The following is a 22868-nucleotide window of genomic DNA, read 5'->3' on the forward strand; positions in this document are numbered from 1 at the left end:
GGGGTTTGATTGCATCTCATTACAGTTGCTAAGCAACCATAGCACATGGCGTTGTCTCATGATGCTCTTTCACTACACTCCTGGTCCTGAAATTAAGAGGTCATATCCTCACTTTCTCTTTATCATTAGACATCTGCACTTCCACATACCCTTATAGTGCTTAGGGCTTGTGCCTTGTGTGTTTTTTACTATTCGTTGTCACTTACGTTACTATCGTTATCTGTGAGTTATATGTGAGTGCATTATAGCTAGAAAGCTGAATATCGTGCATTCATACCTCGGCCATTTTAGAGGTTGATCCGTGGCCTGTTCGTCCCTCTTATTGTGGTAAAAGATGTTTGGCGGAATCACCATGTGAATACTGTAGTTAGTTGCCATCCTCCCAGTGGGAGATATATTGTTCTCATTACAAGAAACGAACTAAGTGAGATTGTTCTCCTTCGTTTTCTGCCAGCAGTGGCAAGAAATGAAAGTACGTTTCTTGTGTTTCTTTGGCAAAAGTTATCTTCCAATCTGGTCCTTTATGTCAGGAACCCACTTAGGCTACAGTCATGGATGACTGTGGCCATGATAACATTGTTAATGTTTTATCACCCAGTTTTGATAATATACAGTATTAACTTGACCAAGTACTTGTGGTGGATCCTTTAGCTATGGCTGCTGCGCTCCCAGAGCCAGATCCAATCTCAATACCCTCAGTCCTTGATTACCCTTTTATTAATAGATCTTCCTCACCTCCGAGTGTTTTGAGTGGAGACCCTTGCATGGGTTATTATCTAGAGAAGATCTTTCCTCTGTTGGGAATATCTCCAATCCAAGCATTGAAAATCTCTCTGCGTTCCTGATTGCGGAACATTAGAGTTGAGCCTGCCATTTCCCCTCATACTGAAGCAGCTTTGTTGGAAGACCCTTATTTTCAGTTTCTAGCTTGTTCCCATGAGCCAGGCTTGCTTCGTACACCAAGGGGTCCTTGGCATTGATCTCCTCTAAAGAGTTCCTAAGACAGGCTCCATTACATTTCACCCATTTATTACAAGGATGGCTGGACTTCTTCAGATGTGTGCACACCCCAAGATGTAGCAAGACCAAGCTGTTTTAAACCATTGTCTATGTTTTCTTCTAAGCCTATTGGTGGGAAAAGTCGATTGTGACAAAACCCTCTTTAACTCCCAGAATTTTGTCTATTTACAAGTCAGCCTGGATGATCCTTCAGCTTAAGAAGTCTACATGTGCCGCTGTTCCTATTTGTGATTGTCACTCAACGTGCCGCCATTCCTCTGAGTGATGACATCACTCAACGAGCCTCCATTCCTGTGTGTGATGACATCACTCAACGAGCCTCCATTCCTGTGTGTGATGACATTACTCAATGAGTCGCCATTCCTGTGCGTGATGACATCACTCAATGGGCCGCCATTCCTATGCGTGAGGTAACTCCGCTGGCAGGTCAAGCAAACAAGTCCAAGCGAGTTGTCTTGCCCACTTCAAATGACATCACTAAACGTGCCATCATCTTGATGTGCAAGGGTATTCCTCCACAAGGTAACAGTGTTAACGCTTGACATGAGCTTGCTTCCCCTTTTCAAGCTGGTTTACAATCAGCACACCCTAAATGACATGGTAGATCGACACCCCATTATTTTAAAGTTCCCTGGAATTTTATAATCATTTAGCTAGGACTCACAGTCCTAAAGCCTCGAGTTATGCAAATAGCACACCCATTGCTTTACATGAACAGCAACACTAGTTTCTATCCTAATGTTCATAATGCTTTACATATGCGTTCTTTGGAACGGGAGTTAATTGAGATGATTCTTTTCAGGTACTGAAAGTGGATAAGGGGCAGGAAGTAGTTTTCCCCCTTCCCACGAATTACGTTCCCATCTGATGCAGGTGAGGTCGCCTTTGTTAAGCGTCGTAGGCAAAGCCCTTGTAGCCTACTAAGAATTCCTTCTCCCCTCATAGAATAAGTTCAGAAAGGGACTTAAATGAACCCACCTCACACTTTGCTAGAGGTGAATACTCATATAACGAGTTTTGTATAGTTAGGTATTTAGTACCTTCCCATTCTTTCTCTGCCTCCTATTCCCACCTCAGTATTAATGCAGTAAGAGAAAGGAAAGACGTCTGACGAAAAGCTAAGACTCACGCTATAACTATGAAAACTGAACAGCTAGTTATCCCAAAAGTGGAAACACTACTTGACCATGATATTATCGCCATTATGGCTCTACCAGAGAGAACCTTGCTGCACACACGAGCACCAGCTCAGCTGATGTAGCCCCTATCAAGGTCCTGATGTCTGACTCAGAGGCATTGCAGTTTATTAAAATTAAGAGCCTCATCTGTCCCTGGGATGACCTGGACGAGTCTCTTCTCATACAAACCATTAACTGACGGTGCGCTATGGATTCAGTTTTCCCAATCACAAAGTCCTTGGCATAGATTCGATGTGGCGCGCACTAACCAAACCAAGGACACACTAGATTTGCTTAACACGAAAGTGTCATTGTCTGAGAATTCTCTCAAGGCCAGAATGTCCTCAAAATTAATGCCATTGGTCCTTTTGCACCAGAGTAGATTCTATTTACACTCTGGCGCTTTTCAGAGCCCACTTCGCTGTGATGCTGATGTTGGTAACTTAGTACTATCCGTACCAGTTGATCCAACCTTCCCTACATCTTTTCAGGTCCTAAAATGGCAAACAAGCAGGTAGCTGCTGTGTCCACAATCCAAGCCTGTTCATGGCTCGACCAATGTTCTGAAGCAATATTTTGCCATGCGGTCACAGAAAACTTAAAAGAGGAAAATTCCCTTAAGCAATTTGATGAATTATGATGATCAGGGGGAAAAACCATAGAATTCATGTTACACCGTACTGTTTCCCTTTGTGGTAACTGTATCTTAAAAAGACACAACGTAGTCTTAGCCAAATCCTCGAGACAGCTGTCACCCAGGGACACGTATTCCCCGAGAAACTCAGACTCTGCTATAGAGAAGGTCGAGTGGTTGGGACAGCTCCTATGATGAGGATGGCAACGGCACCAAGGATGTCTACCCCTCAGCTGCAGCAAAGAAACTCGTATTTGAATCCAGTGCTTCAGCATAGATGACTTCTGCTTCCAACAAATTTGTAACAGTCTGGGAGGCAAGCCTCCCGATTTACCTTTTGACAGAGAGATCATCCCTACTGGGAGGCAAGCCTCCAGACCTACCTTTTGACGGAGAGAACATCCCTACGGACGTAGAGGGCCCGGTTGCAGAGGCTCTCGCCTGGGAGGGCATGTCCCTCAGCTTACCACCAAGGGGGGTGGGGGGTGGATGCCTACAAAGCTTTTGGCTCAGGTGGTAGGACTTTGATGCCAACTCCTGTATAGTAGAAGTCCTTTCAAGGTATCGAGTCCCTCCCAGAGACTGTCTGCCTCCTCTGATCGAGACTCTGACAATCCAACCATTTTATTTAAAAGACCTCTTCTTATTAGAAGTATCCCAATTGCTGGCCAAGGAGCCATTTTAAAAGTCTTAAACGATTTTCCAGGCTTCCACAAGAATCTATTTTTAGTAGAAAAATTGGCAGGAGGTTAGCGACCCGTCATAGACCTTTCCCGTTTGATTATGTTAGTGCGCAAACAAAATTCAAAATGGAGTCTGACCACTGTTCTCCAGGCCATCTGGAAGATTGATTTCCTTCCAACCAGAGATCTTAGACGTCTACGTTTAGGTCCCAATTCATTCTGCCTCAAGGAAATACCTAAGGTTTCCCTTTCAAGAAAAAATTTTCCAGTTCAGGGTGCTATGCTTCGGTCTGTCAACAGCCTCTCAGGTTTTCAACAAAATCTTTGCCCTTACCTCAGCCTGCGCTCAATCCATAGGGAAGAGGTTTTTGAGGCACCGTGATAAATGGCTTCTGACAGAATTCCGAGCTCCTCTGCAGAGGCACAGGGATCTACTCATAGATCTTTGCAAGGAGTTAGGGATCCAACTGAACCTTGAAAAGTCCAATCTCATCCCTCAACAATCTATCAGGTACCTAGGCATGGACATAGTCTCGGTCTAAGCCAGAGCATTTCCATCTGCCGACAGGATTTGAGATTCAGGGAAATCAAAAACTTCTCTGAAAGGGAAGCTACCTCCTGTATAATCATGGCAGAAGCTTCTAGGCTACCTCTCCTCTTTGGAAAAACATGCCCCCAGTGGTTGCAGACATCCAACTACCCCTTAATCCTATTGTCAGAGCCCCAGAAGGTTTTGAAAAACCTCCATTTGTGGCTGAGTGGAGAACTTGTTAGTGTGAAACCCCCCTCCCACCTCTTCAGACTCCTTCAACACAATTCCTTCTGTTCTCAGATGCTTCTTGCAAAGGGTGGTGTGCTTATCTAGGAAGGGAACAAATCTCTGGCCTATGTTCAAAAGAGGAAGAGGCCTTTCACATCAATTTCCTGGAGATGAAAGCAGCGCAACTCTCATTACTCCATTTCTCAGAGACTCTGAAAGGTCACTCCGTGGTGCTGATCACTGTTTACTCCATGACAGTGACCTATATCTCCAAACAAGGAGGTGCAGCCTCTCATGCTCTGCCAACTAGCAGTAGAGATACTCAGGAGGCCAGAGACCAAAGCAATCTCCCTCTCGGCGAGGTTCATCCCCAGAAAAAGGAGCGTCGCTGCCAACCATCCGAGTCAATCAGGGATGACAGTTAGTTCAGAATGGTCTTTGCTTTCTTCCTTTAGTAGTAAGGAGACTTTTGTCCCTAGACATGTTCGCCACCCACTTGAATCACAAACCTCTGGTTTACTGCTCACCAGTCCCAAACCAAGCTGCAGGAATGTAAGAAGCTTTTCAGCACTTATGGGACGGACTGGGCTTTCACTCTTATTCTGTGTGATTCATCAGATACTGAATATTGTACGAACATCCCAGGGAGTCAGAGTAACGTAAGTAGCTCTAAAGTCTCTCAAAGAGGTAACTCATAATCCAGATGACGTTTTACTCTGCCCCCTGAGAGAAATTTGAAAGTATCTGAAAAACACAATTTCATTTTGGTGCAGATAAACAATCATGAGAGCATATAAAGCCTCATAGGAAGCATCGCCAGCCCTCCCCCCCCCCCCCCCAAGCCCATGATATCCATGGTCTTGCTGCAATCCTACCTTTCTGCAAAAATCACTTTGTACCACAAGTCCTCAAAGCTGGTGTATGGAAACAAACCATATTTACGAACCATTATTCTAGAGATTGTATGAACAGGTCCCTGGACACTTCTCTTTATTATTATTATTATTATTATTATTATTATTATTATTATTACTTTTTATCATTATTATAATTATTATTATTATTATTACTTACTAAGCTACAGCCCTAAGTAGAAAGCAGGATGATATAAGCCTAAATGAGCCAATAGGGAAAATAGCCCAATGAGGAAAGAAAATAAGGAAACAAACTATGAGAAGTTTAAGAACAAAAACAGCATTGAAAATTCTTTCTTATAAAAACTATAAACACTTCAAAATATTAAGAAGAAGAGATATGACAGAATATTGCTCTCAAGTGTACCCTCAAGCAAGAGAACTCTACCCCTAGACAGTGGAACACCATATTACAGAGGATATGGCATTACCCAGGACTAGAGTGAAGAAAAATTGTTTGGTAATCTCAGTGTCGTAAGGTATATGGGGACAGGAAAATGTGGAAAGCATGGGTCAGACTAGTCAGTGTATCTGTAAGCAAAGGAAAGATGAGCTATAACCAGAGAGAGAGAGAGAGAGAGTCAAAGGACCCAGTAACACTAAAGTGTTACTGGGTGCCCTTGCGAACCTACTCGCTACAGGTCCTTTTGTTACAGCAGAACTATTAATCTAATCTTACGCGTTTACAGAACATGTAACTGTTGTATCAAAGGGGTCAGTTATTCTCTGCATTGTAAGGATATGTAATGGATTTGTTTATTCTTTTGAAGATTAGAAATTACTCTAGGATTGGAGCAAAATGTGTCTTTTGTAAAAGTGGGTATCAAGGGGACTTAAACCCATCACTTGGATCTCACCCAAATGCAAGTAAAAATGCCCTGTTTTTCAGTTGTTATTTATGGTATTGTATATTTGAGACATTCTTTTTATGACTATTAATATTCATATAGCTTCACCCCTACCACTAAACATATCCTCTTGAATTGAATGTAGAGCCTTGCCTCAGTTCAAAATTTATCCACTGGTGATCTTTTGCCGTTAGGTGCTTAATAGTAATGGTATCTATTAGAGAGGAAGGACGTACCTCTTTACGGAGACTTTCTCCCACCTAAAGAAGACACACATTAAGTGACTCGAAAGGCTGTATCCGCGTACGAGTAAAGTACAAATTTTTAAAAGAATTTATATTTTTCCTAGCTATACAAATCTGAGTCATTTATCAAGGACTCCACCTCAACTGCCCCACACAGTCTTTTGACCAAAAGAGAGTGAAAAGTGTCGTAAGACGGCACCCTGCTCTGTCATGAGCTGTGGTTGCTTAGCAACTGTACCAAATGACTCTGGTTTCTATAGCTAGGAATAATAAGATTGTTGTAAAAATTTGTAGTTTTTAAATATAGAACTTACCCGCTGGTTATATAAAAGAGCTGAAGTCCCTGACGCCAGGGCAGAAATTCAAATCTCGCGCTATCGAAGATACGCCAGGTGTACCAACCGCACCCTAGCGGTAGAACAGGTGGAACTACACACCAACTCCAGTTCTTCTCTCTGCCGTCATAGCTGGCTGACATATAGAAGTTCGCTCTCGTGTTTTACTCTCTTGGGAAGTTGTTTGGTGATGTACAACGTTCTTTTTTGAGTTTAAGCTATCGTTGATTAATTTCCCTTGGTTCTTATCTTGAAATCTTTTTGTTTGAGATTTTCTTTATTGTTTTTTCCCTTACTTTTTGCTTGTCGGTCTCTCACGTTAGCTTTAAAAATGGCCGACTCCTCCCCTGCTCAGCGTAGGTGTGTTAGTGAGGGTTGTCGTACCCGACTTCCTAAAGGATCTATTGATCCTCATTCTATTTGTGTAAAATGTAGGGGTAAATTTTGTTCATTAGATGATAGGTGTAATGAGTGTCTTTCCTTAACTGATGATGATTTTGTTACTTTCGATCGTTATGTTAGGAGACTAGAGAGAGATAGAGTTAGGCGTAGTTCTTCCCGATCTGTGGATAGAGCCTTACCTAATTTACCTGTTCCTAATCCTGTTCCTTCCCCTGTGGTGGTAGATCAGGAACCTACTATGAAAGACATGTTTACTGCTATTTTGTCTCTTGGTGAGAAAGTTGAGTCCTTAGCAGCCGATAGAAATACTATCTTTTCCGAGTTAAAGGTATTGAAAAACCGTGAGCCTATCGGAACTGTGGAAAGTGTTTCAGTGTCTGATGTGGTACCGAAGAATCGTGACTCTCTCGGTGTTGTGACAAGTGTTGATAGTGTGTTTAGTGTTGCGGAGGGTGCGTCGGCACGATCTTGTCGTTCACCTAGCCTAAGACCTCTTTCGAGCTCTCGAACCCATGGGAGAAGTAATGTCGAACGGCTTAAGGGAACGAGAAGCGTCATCAATCGTGCAGACGTCCCCTCGAACGTTCCTGTTGCCGTAGCTCAGGTCGTTCATCCTCATCGTAGGAAAGGTGAGGTTCATGCGTTATCCCCGTCTTCCGGTGAAGGGTCGGGGAGTGAGATCTGGCGTCGAGCGTCAAGACCGCTTAAACGGACGCATGATGTTTCACAGCGTCGGGAATCGCCTGTGCGTCCAGGATGTAGTTCGTGGGGTTCACCGGAACGTTTCCGTTCTCCCAGCGCTTGCACTCCGGCCAAACGTACAGATCACTGTATTCGTGTGGATATGATTCCTTCCGATTCGGACCTTGTTACTATTCATGCACCCCCTTTTCCATCGGATTGGCTTTCTTCCCCCGAAATGCGTGGTGACGTTGGTGCGAATCTTCCTTCTAGGAGTTCTGTTGATCCGAAATGGTCTGCGCTTATGTCTATGAAGGAACAACTCTCGTCGTTGATGGATTCTTATCAACCAGGTGTTGGCGTTATGTCTGGGCGTTCGATGTCAGACCAGTTATCGCACAGGCGTTCGATGGTCTCTGGTCTTGACGAGTTATCACTTAGGCGGTCTCCCAGTCATAGTGTTCAACGCCAGGTTGATTTTGATGAGTCGCGTCAGAGAGTTTTGGTTGACCAGTTTTCGTGTTCTGGTCGCGGGGAAGAACATCGGCGTCGACAAGTGGACGAGATGCGTCAACGATTTGAAATAGTGGATCGTCCGCGTCAACAACTTTTGGACGCTTCGCGTCAAAACATTAATTCGCAGCGTCGACATCCTGACTACTTTGATCGTTCGCGTCAACAGTCTTCGGACTTTACGCGACCTCTCGGCGATCTTCGACAGTTACCTTCTGATTTCAAGCGTTCTTCTGTTCAACAGCAGTCGGATTCGAAGCGATCTAGGCAGTTGTTGGTTGAGGATGATCGTCTACACGTCTCTGTTTCGCATCAATCCACTTCTACTTCTCCCCATCAGATTGACGCAGATGTTGGCCTTGACAGGCAGTCCCATCCAGACGTTGTTCCTTCGGTTCAGGCTGCGGCTGTTGCTGCACTGCCAGAAGACGAGCCTGAGGAAAAGTCGGATGAGGATGATCCTATTGAGGAAGTCTCTGAGAATGAGGAGGAGAAGCATTATCAGCATGCTGTGGATCTTCGCAAGTTTATGCTTATTCTGACTGGAATTTTCCCGGATTCATTTACCCCTGTGGCCCCTCGTTCTCCGCCTTCTGAATTCATCTTAGGTAAAGCTACCAAGGTTCCAGTTTATACCAAGATGGTTCTTTCTCGATCCTCTAAGCGGGCCTTGAAATTAATGGGTTCTTGGTTGGACTCCAAGAAATCTTTTGGTAAGACGGCCTTTGCCTTTCCTCCCGCTAGGTTAGCCTCTAAATCTAGTGTGTGGTACGAGACTGGTGAAGTGTTGGGCTTGAGTTTTCCTTCGTCTGCCCAAGGGGATTTTTCAAGTTTGGTAGATGCTTCTCGTCGTCTTGCCTTAAGGAAAACGAAGATTTGGTGGTCCATTCCAGAGTTCGACCATTTGCTTAAAGGTCTGTTCAGGGCCTTCGAAGTTTTTATTTTCTTGGACTGGGCTTTGGGGGCTTTGAGTAAGAGGGTCTCTGATATGACGGAAACGGACACAAGTGGTTTGGTTCATTTGATGTCCTGCTTGGACAAGGGTGTGAGGGATGGCTCCAACGAACTTGCTGCCTTGTTTACAGCTGGAATTCTCAAGAAAAGGGCCACAATGTGCTCTTTTCCTTCTGCAGGAGTATCTCCCTACCAGAAAACGGGCCTTCTTTTCGCACCTTTGTCTAATACCTTATTTCCGCAGGAATTAGTAGGCGAGGTGGCTACTGCCCTCACGCAGAAGACCACACATGACTTAGTTACTCATTCGACTAGGAAAGTTTTGCAAGTTTGGTAGATGCTTCTCGTCGTCTTGCCTTAAGGAAAACGAAGATTTGGTGGTCCATTCCAGAGTTCGACCATTTGCTTAAAGGTCTGTTCAGGGCCTTCGAAGTTTTTAATTTCTTGGACTGGGCTTTGGGGGCTTTGAGTAAGAGGGTCTCTGATATGACGGAAACGGACACAAGTGGTTTGGTTCATTTGATGTCCTGCTTGGACAAAGGTGTGAGGGATGGCTCCAACGAACTTGCTGCCTTGTTTACTGCTGGAATTCTCAAGAAAAGGGCCACAATGTGCTCTTTTCTCTCTGCAGGAGTGTCTCCCTACCAGAAAACGGGCCTTCTTTTCGCACCTTTGTCTAATACCTTATTTCCGCAGGAATTAGTAGGCGAGGTGGCTACTGCCCTCACGCAGAAGGCCACACATGACTTAGTTACTCATTCGACTAGGAAAGTTTTGCGACTAAGAAAGTTTTGCCTCCGTCATTCTCCTCTCGTAAACCTAAGGAATCTTCTTCTGGGTTTCGACCTCAGTCCTTTCGTGGGAAGTCCTCTGGAAGAGGCTCTTTTAAACCAGAAGGAAGGAAGCCTAGAGGCAGAGGGGGCAAGTCCGGCCGAGGTAAAGTCTGACTGCCCTTTCCTTCAGACAGCAGTAGGTGCCAGGTTGACTCACTTCTGGGAGGCTTGGGAGAGGAATGGAGCGGACCCCTGGTCCGTCCAGGTGTTAAAGGAAGGCTATAAGATCCCCTTCCTGGCCAATCCTCCTTTAGTCACAGATCCAGTGGATCTTTCGCCCAAATACAGAGAGGGTCCCAAGAAGCAAGCCATGCTTCTGCAGACGTCTCTTTTATTAGAGAAGCAAGCAATAGAGGAAGTGCTGGATGTTACGTCTCCGGGGTTTTACAACCGCCTTTTTCTAGTACCCAAGAGTTCTGGGGGGTGGAGACCGGTTCTGGACGTAAGTGTGCTAAATGGTTACGTCCAGAACTCGACGTTCATTATGGAGACTCAGAAAACAGTTCTGGCAGCTGTGAGGAAGGACGATTGGATGGTCTCTCTAGATCTACAGGATGCCTATTTCCACCTTCCGATTCATCCCAGCTGCAGACGTTATCTTAGGTTCATGGACGGAAACAAGGTCTTCCAGTTCAGGGCTCTTTGTTTCGGACTCTGCACGGCTCCTCTATTGTTCACCAAGATCATACTGAACGTGGCAAGCAGGCTGCATTCGAGGGGAATCAGGGCCTCTCTGTATCTGGACGATTGGCTGATAAGAGCCTCCTCAGCCGATTGTTGTTTGAAGGACCTCAAGATAACTTTGGATCTCTCCAGGGAACTGGGTCTCCTGGTGAGCTCGGAAAAATCACAACTGATTCCATCCCAGGAGATTCTTTATTTGGGGATGGAGATTCACAGTCGGAGTTTTCGGGCTTTTCCGTCGTCGGTGAGAATCCAAGCAGCCCTCCTAAAAGTCCAAACGTTCCTGAAGAGAGATCTTTGCTCCGTCAGAGATTGGATGAGCCTTCTGGGGACTCTCTCGTCGTTAGAGAAGTTCGTGACCCTTGGGAGGTTGTACTTGCGTCCTCTTCAGTTTCATCTCAACCGCCATTGGAAGAAAGGGGACAGCCTCGACAGGGATTGCATTCCCATCTCGGCTTCCATCAAGTCTCATCTTCAATGGTGGGACAACAAGCCCAGACTGAAAGAAGGCTTGTCTTTACTTCAGAGGAACCCAGACCTTGTGTTGTGTTCCGACGCCTCCAGTTCGGGGTGGGGAGCCACTCTAGAGAAGCAGGAGCTTTCGGGGACTTGGACGGTGGAGCAAACCTCTCTCCACATCAATCAAAAGGAGCTTTTAGCTATTCATCTGGCTCTCATCGGCTTCGAAAAGCAGATCAGGGGCAAGGTCGTCCAAGTCAATGCGGACAGCACGACAGCTCTGGCCTATATTGTGAAACAAGGCGGGACCCACTCTTGGCCTCTGTACGAGATTGCAAGACTGCTTCTCGTCTGGGCGGAGGAAAGGAAGGTGACTCTTTTGACGCGGTTCATCCAGGGGGTCAACAATGTGAGCGCAGACAGACTCAGCAGGAAAGGTCAGGTTCTCTCCCCAGAATGGATTCTGCACCCGGACATCTGCAAGAGTCTGTGGCGGTTATGGGGTCGACCTCTCGTGGATCTCTTTGCCACCGCGAAGACCAAACGGCTAGTGTGTTACTGCTCTCCGGTTCCAGACCCCGAAGCTTTGCACATAGACGCTTTTCTGATGAACTGGTCACACATGGAGGTTTATGCTTTCCCTCCGTTCAAGATCCTTTACAAAGTGATTCAGAAGTTCATTTCACACGAGGAGACCAGAATGACACTGATAGCTCCGTTCTGGCCGTCAAGGAGCTGGTTTCCAGAGGTACTGGAGTGGATGGTGGATGTTCCGAGAAGCCTTCCCATGAGACCCGATCTTCTCAGACAACCTCACTTGGCCCGAAATCATCAAAACCTCCGAGCTCTACGTCTGACTGCCTTCAGACTATCGAAAAACTCGCTAGAGCTAGAGGATTTTCGAAGAAGGCAGCCAAGGCTATTGCAAGGGCAAGAAGGTCTTCAACCATCAAGGTGTATCAGTCCAAGTGGGAGTTGTTCAGGGAGTGGTGTAGAACTAACACGATTTCCTCTTCCAGTACCTCGCTTTCCCAAGTAGCAGATTTTTTCTTGGACCTTAAAGTTAAGCATAACTTCTCGTCATCTACTATTAAAGGTTACAGGAGTATGTTGGCGACGGTTTTTCGACACAGGAACCTAGACCTTTCTAATAATAAAGATCTACGAGATTTACTTAGGTCTTTTGATACGACCAAGAAGATTCAAACAGCTCCCATCGCCTGGAATTTGGATGTTTTCCTTAAATTTTTCATGAGTGACAGATTTGAGCCTTTATACTCGGCTTCATTTAAGGACTTAACCTTGAAAACCCTTTTTCTGGTTACCCTCGCCACTGCGAAAAGAGTTAGTGAAGTACACGCTTTAAGCAGGAACATTGGTTTTCGGAATGGGAAAGCCATTTGTTCTTTGCAACTGGGGTTCCTGGCCAAGAACGAAAACCCTTCTCGGCCATGGCCCAAATCCTTCGAGATTTCTAACCTTTCTGATTTGGCTGGCGGTGAATTGGAAAGGGTTCTCTGTCCAGTTAGAGCGCTACGGCTTTATGTGGACAGGACTAAGAATCTGAGAGGTAACTCAGACGCTCTGTGGTGTGCAGTCCGGAAACCCTCGATGCCCATGTCTAAGAATGCCTTGTCTTTTTTCGTTAGATTGTTGATTCGAGAAGCTCATGCTCAGTGTGATGAGTCGGATCAGAGGCTCCTCAAAGTCAAGACACATGAAGTCAGAGCGGTAGCGACTTCAGTGGCCTTTAAACAGAACCGTTCTCTGCAAAGTCTGATGGACACAACATTTTGGAGAAGTAAGTCTGTTTTTGCATCCCATTATTTGAAGAATGTTCAGACTCGCTATGAGGACTTTTTTACGTTGGGTCCTTTTATAGCGGCAAATGCGATAGTAGGTGAATGATCTACCACTACGTTCCCTTTTTTCCTAATACCCCTTTTCTATCTCTTGGAACTCGTTTGTTATGGTTGTTTGTGGAGATTGGGCGTCAGTCTTCCGCAATCTTTGATTTGGTTAGGTGGTCAATTTGTTCCTTGAGTGCACCCGGAACAAGGGTATTGGTTGGGGTTCTGTCATGTTATAGGTGGTTGTACCGTTTGACAGCTCCTAGAGATTTTCAGCCCGAGTGGATTACTGGATCTCTTAAGGATAGCGGATGAAATGAGGCAGAGTATCATTGCTGTCAGCTTCCTTATCAGGTGAGAACTGCTTAAGTTTATTGTATGTAACCCTTAAGTGAATTTTCTATATGTAGCTGTCTCTGACCCGCCACCAAGGGGTGTCAATCAGCTCTTTTATATAACCAGCGGGTAAGTTCTATATTTAAAAATGATATTTTCATAATAAAATAAATTTTTGAATATACTTACCCGCTGGTTATATAAATTTAACACCCACCCTCCTCCCCTCTAGAGACTACCTATGGTATGGCTATGAGGCATGGAAGAACTGGAGTTGGTGTGTAGTTCCACCTGTTCCACCGCTAGGGTGCGGTTGGTACACCTGGCGTATCTTCGATAGCGCGAGATTTGAATTTCTGCCCTGGCGTCAGGGACTTCAGCTCTTTTATATAACCAGCGGGTAAGTATATTCAAAAATTTATTTTATTATGAAAATATCATATTAATGCAAATCTATCTTTATTTAACCAAATCATAATGGATATTGCTTGTGATAAGTATTGATCCAAATCCATTATTGTTTAACTGAAACAGTAAGGATAAAAGAAATAAAAACACTATAATTAACTTAAATATTTTTATTGAAATATTAAACGTAAAATTTCCTAAGATACTAAATATAAACTGATAATTCAGTTTTGTAAGAACAAAATGATAATGTAGCATATAAAGATTCTCTCTCTCTCTCTCTCTCTCTCTCTCTCTCTCTCTCTCTCTCTCTCTCTCTCTCTCTCTCTCTCTCTCTCTCTCTCTCTCTCAGTAATGAAAAAAAATTATGATAAATGAAATAAAATATCAAAGCTGAATATCGCCAATATTCATAAAATTCAGCAACAAGGAATTTACAGTGATATGATGATTTTTTTTTTCACTCAGTAGTTAATTCATAGATTTCCAATAGGTTTAAATTGTTATACTTGAGAGGAAAGTGAAGAAATATTTTTTAAGAGCTTGTAGGTAATTAATCAGTGTAGTAAATAAAGTTGAAGTTACACATATTTTGAAGTCTACATGGAAATTGGCAGTATTATTTACTTTGTGTTATGAGGTCATCATCAGGTTCGTCATTGCTCTTGGTGATTTTGCGACGGAGGGTTTGATAGGCTAAATTCGGTGATGAATTCGTTGGTTGTGTATCTTCACACCTTAACGTTAGAGATTTGAAGACCGAAGTTCTGTTTTCAATTTCAAGGCTGTGATGGGAATTTAGCAAGTGATCTGCTGTTGAGTAAGTATTGGAGTTGTCCTTATCTAGATATATTCCTGAAGTGTTCTTCTTTGTTGAAACATTTGATCGACCTGAATACTGTTGTCTGACATATTTAATTTACTGCTAATTTATTTAGGGATAATGCTATTTTCATGCATTTAGATTATGACTTTTCATTTACCTAATGATAATTGTGCATTACAATAAGAGTCATCATTTTTATAACTATTTTAGATTACTCAGAACAATGAAAATTGTCAATGGAAGAATGAGCACAGATTAGGCTTGTGCTATATTTTACGCTAAAAATTTGTCATTTACGGAAGTATTTATTTTAAATATCATACCTATCAAAATATCATAATAGGGATATAATCAAATTTGATTTACATGCTAACTTTCAACATTCTTGCAGTGCTTTGCATATTGCAAAGCATAAATAAATCTATTGATTCAGGGGTCCGAATCGGTCAGTATGCAACATCAACTGCTGAACTTCCCACTTCCTTGTACCATAGCATACATACTTTCATAGATTTTACCATTGTAATTTTTGTATAGATATCAATGGCAAAAATTAAATAACTAAATAATAGTTTTTTATTTTTATGTTTTACTTAAAAGGAAAGCTTTGTGAGTCAGTTTCAATACCTCCTTACTCCTAAACTGAATTTGTTTGTAGACGATAACTTTTTTGATAATGTTCTTCTGCAAGAAATTACAATTTTAAATATCTGATGACATTTCTCAGGCATGTCCTCATTGTCCAGGTAGGTAAATGACATATTACAGTACATATTGTGAGTGATTATTAATGAAGACACAAAGTAAAAGGAGGAATGAGAATCTGTCATGTTTTCCATACAACATAGCATGGAAACAAGAATAAGAAGACAATGAAAATTTTTTATCATATCCTCTATGAATATCAAATTAACACGTTGACTGTGGTGGGCTCCATCAATGTCACAGTTGTCTTATAAATCTTAGTTTCTTTACTGAAATGATAATAAAAGTAATTATATCACTAGGCTATACAGGTACTGTAAAAAGTAAATATTATTGTTATATCGCCATCCGAAAATGCTCTATAAAGGTTCACAATATCTTTAAAAATGATGCAAAAGACCAGGCAATAAACCCCTTACAGACATAGTGTAGTCACAAAATGAACCAGTAAAGAGCCTGCATGGGATTTGGACTACAACTTGCAACTACTTTTAGCTATATCGTCCAAATACCCTCTTTTTTAAATGTTAGCTAGCATAAAACACAATAATTTAGCTATATTATTTAAAGATTTCAGAAACTTACCCAACATTCAATTAGTTAAGGTGCAGAGGTTCCGAAAGCTATAGTAGAGAGCAGAGGAGTGCTACCATTAGCTGTAAATAAATAGTGAGATATATGTCACTGGGTGTAGTTGATAGATGTGTATGAAAGAATAAACCCTGCAAGTATACACAAGGTTTGTTCCTACATGCATACAAACTGTGTGTTCTTTACTTGAAGGAGACGGAGTAACAGAGACAGCTGGAATGTGGCAATTTAAACTTTTAATGAGGGGTAAATAACAACCCGGTGATTACCTGGTTGGTAGCTGGAAGACAATCACGCCCCACCTTGTTGCTCACCACAAACTCAATTGGATTTCAGCCCTCAAAGAGTGAACTTGTTCCTCTCTGCTGGAAATTTGGCAGTCCATCATGTTCATCATGCGTGCATGTCCGAGAGGGGTTTCCAAGACCGCGGGCACTTATATGAGTAATATTGATGCCAATCCTCCTAGACTTTTTTTGTGCTTGCCGAGGTTATTTATGCTTGGAGGCCCCTCCATGTTAAGACTGTAGACAGTAATCTCCATCCCAGTAGGTTTTGTTTGGCAGGAGGAAGAAAAAAAGGCCAAAAGGTACTTTTCTCCCATGGGGGTCTTCTTCAAAGTCTAATAAGTCTCAGCATGCGTTTTCTATCCATGGAACGATCCCTTCTGACTCTTCCCTGGGATCCACCGAAGGGCATTCAGATAAGAGTGGCAGCCGGGGCAGTCACGAGGTCAGTGAGAGACTCATTCCCCCTAATGGTTCGGCAATGCCTCTTCTTGACAGACTTCCCTTCATTTTTTAATTTTCAGAGGTCAGAACCCCTTCACTTGTTGTGGCCCTCATGGAGATTTCTGGTTTGCCTTTGGAAGACAAACTTCAGCTTTTTGTTGTGGAGAAACATCGTGTGCAGTCTGTTCCTCCTTCGGCTGCTTCTCCTCAATAGGTTCCTGTTTTAGCCGATGCTTCAGAGCTTCTCCTGATTGACGACTCAGTTCATCAGGTCGCCCTCATTTTTTCTGCTCCTTCTGGAAGATCTGTTTGGGAAACTCTAGGCTCTTTAGAGTCCATTGCACTGTGAGATCCCATCTTTGCCGAGGGGGATTCTCCAGTGGCCAGGCCATCTTACTTCAAGACCTACTGCCACCAGCTTATGCTCTTACTTCTGCTGCCTGCTTGGGTCACTCTCTTTGTAAAAGTCCTGTCAGAGCTTCTGAGAGTGTCTCTCTATCTCTCTCTCTCTCTCTCTCTCTCTCTCTCTCTCTCTCTCTCTCTCTCTCTCTCATGTTATGCCATTATGAGCGTGGATCTTCATCTGCAGGCACCAAGTACTAGTTTGTCCTTGACCATTGCATGTGCCTTGTCCTCGCCCTCGCCCTCGCCTTAGCCACGCCCCGCCCCTCGGTAGAGAGACCAGATATTCTTCGCCTTCTTTGTCAGCATCTCCATGCAGATCCTGCAGGTGCTCTAGATCGCCCCGTCATAGGAGACATAGCTCTTTTCGTTGGCGGTCCTTCACATGCTTCTCTTCAGTATCGAGTCAACAATCTCCTTCACACTCCAAGCGGTACTCGCACCCCAGGCAATCTTCTCCATCACGTTCAAGACGATAACCACTCTCGGGTTCCGCCCGTTCTTCTCCCTTGCGCTCAAGGTGATCTTTCCCTTCAGTGGAACGATCCAAGAGATTTTCTCCATCACATTTTTGCCACCCATCACCCTCTCATTCTAGGCGATTTTCACCTTCTAGTAGTCAAGTGATGGAGAAATTCCAAGAGATTTTCTCCATTACATTTTTGCCACACATCGCCCTCTCATTAGAGGCGATTGTCACCTATAAGTAATCATAGTGATTCTCCTTGTCTTTCAAAGAGGGCCTTGCTCTTGTGCAGAGACCACGATTCACCCTCACACTCTAGTGGCACCTCGCCAGAGTGCTTCACTGTTTTTCGTCACCACAAGCTTTCCGTTCCTCCCTTGCCTCAGTGACGAAGGCATTTGTCTCCTCGCATGAACAGCAGAATTTCTGCAAAACGATCCAAAGATTCCTTGGAAGAGACGGGATGCAACAGTTCTTCAACCCAAGATGATTCTTGAAACCTCAAAGGATTATCATTCTTTTTTTTTTTTTTTAACAAAAGGAGTGACTCCTTGGAAAGTTAAAGTCCCAGCAGGTTCTATTATTATTTTTATTATTAATTGCTAAGCTACAGTCCTAGTTGGAAAAGAAGGATGCTATAAGCCCAGGGGCCCCAGCAGGGAAAGTATCCCAGTGAGGAAAGGAAACAAGGACAGATAAAATATTCTAAGAACAGTAACAAGTTTGAAATAAATATTTCCAGTATAAACTATAAAAACTTTAACAAAGCAAGAGGAAGAGAAATTAGAAAAGTGTGCCCCAATGTACCCTCAAGCAGAGCTGCTCACCATATTGTCAAATATTGTATTACTCAAACATTCCAAACAAGCCCTAAAACAATGAAACACTAAAATAAGAAATAAAGAACGGTATTTCTCATCACAACAAAACTCGAAGACATTAACATTTGATTAGATGAACATCGCTAGATGGAGAGGTTTTCTTGCCTCCTGAGGCATCTCACAGCCTTTTTCTTTGTCACTTACATTGAGAACCTGAGCTTTCAATAGAATGTTGGCTAAAGTCGTACATGCTGCATTATTAGTAGCTAAAGGTGCATCTACAAAAGATAACAATTCAGCAAAATGAAAGCGGCAATGCATTTTAGTCATGGCATGCAAATTATAGGCATTATGTACAAAAAAGATAGTTGAAATAGTTGGCACACTCAGTCCACCTCTATTCAAATGATCTAAGAACTCAGATGACACCTCGTTACCATCTTCATCATCCATGATATCCTCCATACTAGTGCTATTACAATATTTATGAACAAGGTATCCAGCCAAATATACAACTTTATGCTTAAGGTTGGGTAGCCTCCGGGTTGAGAGGGTGCTAATTGTAAAAATATTTGCCAAAAATACACTAATCAAGACAGGCTAATGAAATTTTGAGGCATTATTAGCACTATAATAAGGCATATCCTCTGTAAGTTTTATCATCCTACAGGGAAAATAAAGGATTTTATGAATAAAAATGTGAAAATTGGAGCTAGCGACAAAGTTGTTTGGTGACCAGTGAGAAACTAATGTCTTGAATTGAAATTCGCTCTGTCATTATGTTTGTTTATCCATATGGAACAAGCAGACCAAGTTTTATCAAAATCGAACAGTAAATAAGCACACAGAAAGAAAAAAACGAGGAGGTTAGGTAGTGAAACCCCGGCTGGTGATGGAGGGATACGTAGAAATAAATATTCACCAAAAATTAAAATTTCGATTTAGGGAAAAAACCTTCTGTGTTTTTCTAGGTATTATGTCACTTAATGGCCTAAAACATCTAAATATTATATTACTTAAGGCATAAGAGCAGGACAAGCAAAGAAATACACCCCTCTCCCGAAAAAGAAAAAACGAGAAATTACGATTTTTGTCTGATGACGAAAATATTGGATATAAAATCATAGTCTCCCCTGAGCCCATTTTCTTTGATATCACTGATATGAGAAAACGTATTTGAACAGTTTTAAAGGGGTAACCTATGAAAATTAGAAAATTACTAATGATATTTCGTATTTTTTCTATTAACATAAGGGGGGCGTTGATGACCAGGGGGGGGCATTATAGAGGCTGGAGATGAATTCTACACATATCACGGCCTTCTGATAGGTAAAAGGAAGACTTTTAGCAAAGAAATAAACAATTGGGAAAATTCACCCCCTCAACCTGGAGAGAACCCTTAAGCAGACCTCAAGAGCTCCCGAGTGTCTTGAGGAGTGATCTCGTCAATGAGTTCACTTCGCTCATCTGGATTTATGGAAGAAGTACAATTCTTGTCGCAATCAAGCACACGAGAACTAGATTCTGGCATAATGTCATGCTTTAGAAGTGTCTGCAAATTTGTAACTTTTGCTGCAGCCATAATGTCAACTACATCAATGTAGAAGTTTCCACCACTTCTTTGCCTGGCTTGACCGAAAAACTTTTCCAAGGCTTCATCCGCGAATATAGCAGGAAGAACGTAGTCAAAGTCTTTCTCTGCCAGAAGCAATTTGGCAGCAGCTACATTATTACGTGTAGACACAATGAATGCTTCAGCAGTTTGCTTAGTTAACTTCAGCTTACGACCACTACCTCCTTGCCATGTGCAGGTCGATATAATTTGGCAGGCGTCCTCCAACATAGTGAAAGATGTACAGTCTGCTGTCCAAGGCTGTCTGGATTCGTCACGTAGATGTCTAGCTGAGAAATGGTCTTTCACATTCATCATTTTGAACCACTCACTCATTGTCTGGGTGAGAATGATGGTGCCTTCGCTGATGCCCAATGAATCCTTGAAGGTCTTTAAGGCAGCGACAGTCTTGTCATTGAACACCTGACATACTAAGGGTACGCTCTGGCGTTGAAGGGGTTTGGGGAAAACAGCGGTGTGCGTCAGCTTGGTTAAGCGAATAGGAGTAGCTCGGTCGATCTTATAAAGCTTCCGAATATCACTCTAGTAAGCTTTGTACTCATTGCCATGTACAAGAAATGAGAGTGTCTGGCCATCAACAGTAATCCAGTTGTTACAAACATTTTTGAAGATGTGCATGTAGTCGTACACTAAGAACAGATTGCTCTTGAATGGATAGCACTTGACAACTTCCAGGTCCTCCAAGTTTTGAATAAACACTGTGATTGGTATTGCAATTGTCACATATCAAAGAAATCACAGTACCGCCAGCACCAACTACAGCTGAGGCAGCTTCAGTAAGAAGTTCACTCAGCTTATCGGCAGCTAGCTTTTTGCAGGGTAAAACGCGTAGAATATAGCGTGGACCACCAAAATGGCAGGCAACTTCAACAACCATAGCATGTGAAGCAAGCATTTCATGGTCACTACCCGCTGCAACGTTTTGAGCATATCCTAGAACATGTCCTCCAGAAAATCGCAATGTCTCGATCAGCTTTACTTCATCAAACATTAGATTCACCAAACGCTGCTGCGGCGTAAGCTGGTCGAATAACGTTTTGAGGTTGGAGTCCTGCAGACTACTAGAAAGCACCTCTTTTATCTTTTTTGTTGATGGTAGAATGATTAAGCCAGATCGACGAATCATTTTGTATGCACTGGGTGATATGTTGTGAAGCTGCATTGCGAATATCAGAGTGTCGGTATGAAATCGACGACCATCAGGAGGTTTGAACACAAGCCGCAGCTGTGACAGAATGAAGGTTAAATGAGGAAGCTCGTGTGCCTCAGTCATTTTGCAGAGCTGGCTTATTATGTACTGAAGACTGAAGACTTACCTGGCTTGTGTACTCATAGGTGTTTACCTGTTCAGTTATGGATCTAATCTGGGACCATTTTGAGAGCAAGCTGTTCTTTTGCAAAGGAAAAAGTCGTTTAGGCACCTCAATGCCATCTTTCTCAACTCTATTCAAGAATAGGAATCCAAAAGGTGAGTTGACTTGTTGTAGATGAAAGAACTGCTTGACAGTTTGTCCAGTAGCGTCAGTTCTTGATAGGTAGAGATCTTTCTGGTCTTTTATGACGTTAAAACCAGGAAAATAGGGCCTAATTTTGGCGCGAAATTGGTCGAAATCTCGGATTTTGTCTGCAGCCTCAGCAGCTGCATGCACCTTTTTAGCTCTTGATTGTGATGTAGAAGATGATGTTGGGCGTGGGGCTGAAGTAACCTGCTTCAAAGCTGATTTTGGTATTCCAGGAAATATTGATGGAGGTTGTTTGGGTCGCTTGCCACCCTTAACTGACACCCATTCACAATTGAAATGTCTCTCACAAATATACATCTCCTTCAAGCGTCTCAAGCTTTCTTTCTCATTCGGCATTGCCAATATCCATCTCTCCCTCTCCTCAGGATCTTTTGGGAAGGATATGACTTTTACATAAGGTGTCCCATCATAGTTCCCTTTACAACCAAAGCAGCTACAGTGACGTGGCATATTGTGAGATCACCAGCTGGACCGTTTCAATAACAAAAATAGAAACAAAACACATTAGTCAGTGAGATTTGAACAGAAAATGGGATTTGCATAGAAAACGAGATAAAAACAGGAAAAGTTGTGGGAGCAAAATGATCTTGAAATTTGAAAATACATAGGTCAATTTAAAAAAAAAAATCAGGCATGAAGTCTCTCAGACTCAAGTTAAAAACCCCGAGGTCCTGACGTTCCAGTCCTTCCTTAAAGGAGTCTATGAGTGGATCAGTTGAGCAGGGGAACTCAGATCATAGGTGGAGAATGGTTTTTGAGTCCTCAGATAGCTAGTGTATCAATAACTTTGTGGGGTTCTTCAGCTATAGACCTGTTTGCGACCTTGTTGAATGTGAAGCTTCCATTATACTGTTCACCCATACCAGATCCAGCAGTGGCATTCGAGGAGGCATTGCAGCATAACTTGGACAGCCTCGACGTCTATACCTTCTCGTCTGTTAAGAAAGCTTCTCAACAAGAAGAGGGAGACCCCAAACCTTGTGTTGACACTTGAGGCCGCATGGGGAATGGTATGCGTATCTTCCACATTTCCTGGTGGAGAGAGTAAGAGAATTTCCGCACATTCCACATTTTCTGCGACAGCTCCATGTCAGGATTTTCCGCGGCAACGTAGAATCCCTACGTCTTCACTAGTGGAGACCCTTCAGCATCTCCTCTCTCAGAAAGGGTTCTCTAGAGAGAATGCATAACAGATGTCTGGATATCTCCAGAAATCCTCAACTGCAGTCTACCTTGTAAAGTGGGTTGTCTTTTGTGGTTGGTGTTATTCAAGGGTGCATCCTCCACTCGACGCCTCCATACCTGTAATTGCAGATTTTATAGTTTGTCTTCATAGGGAGAAATTTTTCTCCTCTGCTGTGAAAGGTTATTGCTCAGCCTTGAGCCAAAACTTTAGACTTAATGGATTAGACATTTATTCCTCACAGGAAATT

At 43.0% G+C, this 22868-nt stretch overlaps 1 protein-coding gene across 1 annotated transcript in view; it reads left to right on the forward strand.

Moving 5' to 3' along the window:
* The window catches only part of LOC137641382 (RING finger protein 17-like), a 1982860-nt gene that overhangs the window by 1178273 nt on the left and 781719 nt on the right, over positions 1-22868 (forward strand). The gene's annotated exons all lie outside the window — the stretch shown is intronic.

Source organism: Palaemon carinicauda, chromosome 5, assembly GCF_036898095.1.
Source record: "Palaemon carinicauda isolate YSFRI2023 chromosome 5, ASM3689809v2, whole genome shotgun sequence".
In the NCBI taxonomy this organism is placed as follows: domain Eukaryota; kingdom Metazoa; phylum Arthropoda; class Malacostraca; order Decapoda; family Palaemonidae; genus Palaemon; species Palaemon carinicauda.